Source organism: Leucopleurus acutus (assembly GCF_964270905.1).
Source record: "Leucopleurus acutus genome assembly, chromosome: 9".
Lineage (NCBI taxonomy): Eukaryota > Metazoa > Chordata > Mammalia > Artiodactyla > Delphinidae > Leucopleurus > Leucopleurus acutus.
This window is the reverse complement of record NC_139144.1, coordinates 35,677,919-35,679,633: the sequence shown is the minus strand read 5'-3', so window position 1 is coordinate 35,679,633 and position 1,715 is coordinate 35,677,919. Positions and strand designations below refer to the sequence as shown.

Sequence of the window (1,715 nt, the reverse complement as noted above, 5' to 3'; positions counted from 1 at the left end):
CCTGGATGTGATGCTGGGGTCTTAAAAGACAAGTAGCGTTGACCATCTGTGGGTGCATAGAAAGGATGTAAGAGTAAAGGAGGAGTAGAAGTGAGGACATATGGAGACCTAGACAGGTTTGGAATGCTTGAGGAGACTTTAAGTAGCTAGACTCAGCCTCAGCAGAAAGTGCAGATGTGAGATGCTTAGAGAAAGAAGGAATCTGGGCCTGGGCAAGTAATCAGGAGTCAGATCATGCAGGTGCTTGTGTGCTCTACCATGAAGACATATGACCTGATTTGTTAGATCATATCACAGTTAGAAAACACACACTGGCATCAAGATTGGTGGCAGGGACGCCACTTAGGTGCCATTGCACTCATCTAGGCAGGAGACGATGCGGGTCTGAACCAAGGCAGATGTTAACCCAGACTCTGGGCTTTGCTCCTCTCTCTTCTCAAGCTAAACTCCATCATCAATCAGGCCAGCACTGATTCTGCTATACCTTTTCAGAGTCTTTAAACTCTATGTATCTGTTGACTCAGTAATTTCACATCTTGGAATTTAACTGAGAGAAGTCTTCAAAGATAGATGTATAAAAATGAAATATTACTATAAAAATTTACAACTTTTCCTTTCGGCGGCGCGTGGCAGCAAGATGGCGGTGCAGATATCCAAGAAGAGGAAGTTTGTTGCTGACGGCATATTCAAAGCTGAACTGAATGAGTTTCCCACTCGGCAGCTGGCTGAAGATGGGTACTCTGGAGTTGAGGTCCGAGTTACACCAACCAGGACAGAAATCATTATCTTGGCCACCAGGACACAGAATGTTCTTGGTGAGAAGGGCCGGCGGATCCGGGGAATTGACTGCTGTGGTTCAGAAGAGACTTGGCTTCCTTGAGGGCAGTGTAGAGCTTTATGCTGAAAAGGTGGCCACGAGAGGTCTGTGTGCCATTGCCCAGGCAGAGTCTCTGCGTTACAAACTCCTAGGAGGCCTTGCTGCGCGGAGGGCCTGCTATGGTGTGCTGCGGTTCATCATGGAGAGTGGGGCCAAAGGCTGCAAGGTCGTAGTGTCAGGGAGACTCCGAGGACAAAGGGCTAAATCCATGAAGTTTGTGGATGGCCTGATGATCCACAGTGGGGGCCCTGTTAACTACCATGTTGATACTGCCGTGCGCCACGTGCTGCTCAGACAGGGTATGCTGGGCATCAAGGTAAAGATCGTGCTGCCTTGGGACCCAACTGGTAAGATTGGCCCTAAGAAGCCCCTGCCTGATCCCGTGAGCATTGTGGAACCCAAAGATGAAATACTGCCCACCACTCCCATCTCCGAACAGAAGGGTGGGAAGCCAGAGCCGCCTGCCATGCTCAGCCGGTACCCACAGCATAATAGGGTCTCCTTGGCCGCTGGATCTGGAGTCTGGATGTTGCTCTATAAAGACCTTTAATAAAATCTTTTTAAAAGAAAAAAAAAATTTACAGATAGCCTAATTATCCAATAATAGAAGATTAGTTAAGCAAATTTTTCTATGACATTCAGTGATATTTGAGGCAACCATGAAAATGATCTTGAAACCGGATTTGACTATTTAACTATAATCCCTAAATAAAATACTGAGTTTATTTGTAAGGATTCTCAAACCACATTCTTCTCAGCTCCTGGTGTTTTTCTCTCTCATGACTTGATTCTCTATCCCCCTTAGATCCTCACTGTCAAGATATTAGTATTAGCCTGA

General features: G+C 46.4%; 1 pseudogene across 1 annotated transcript; it reads left to right on the top strand.

Moving 5' to 3' along the window:
* Positions 1 to 630: 630 nt before the first annotated feature.
* On the top strand, positions 631 to 1,454 carry LOC309966098 (small ribosomal subunit protein uS3-like; annotated as a pseudogene). Its single transcript has one exon. The product of its transcript is annotated as a small ribosomal subunit protein uS3-like (transcript).
* Positions 1,455 to 1,715: the final 261 nt, after the last annotated feature.